Here is a 356-nt window from a genome sequence, read left to right as displayed (position 1 = left end):
GGGGGGCAGGGCCAAAGTCTCGGGCCCTGCCACACCAGCCTGCAGAGAGGCCTGGTTTAAAAGATGGTTGAACATAATGGCAGAGAGAGAGAGAGAGAGGCTCTTGCTGGGACTGGAGGAAAAGGTGGGGGTGGGGGGGTGCTTCTCGGGCTGGTAAAGAGGTGGGGAGAGCTCTCCCGGGCGAGCCCGCCGCAAACTTCTCCTCGAGTGTGGGGAAGGCGGGGGGCGCTTTTCCAGGGGCGAGCGCAGCGTTTTCCCCGACAAACCCGGGAGCCCGGCGAGGGGTGGGGGAAGGAGGCAGCCGGCGAGAGGGCGAAGGAGTTAAAAGCCAGCCCTACATGTTGGAATCGCGACCA

Source organism: Alligator sinensis, unplaced genomic scaffold (genome assembly GCF_000455745.1).
Source record: "Alligator sinensis unplaced genomic scaffold, ASM45574v1 scaffold347_1, whole genome shotgun sequence".
In the NCBI taxonomy this organism is placed as follows: Eukaryota; Metazoa; Chordata; order Crocodylia; family Alligatoridae; genus Alligator; species Alligator sinensis.
Note: the sequence above shows the minus strand (reverse complement) of the source record.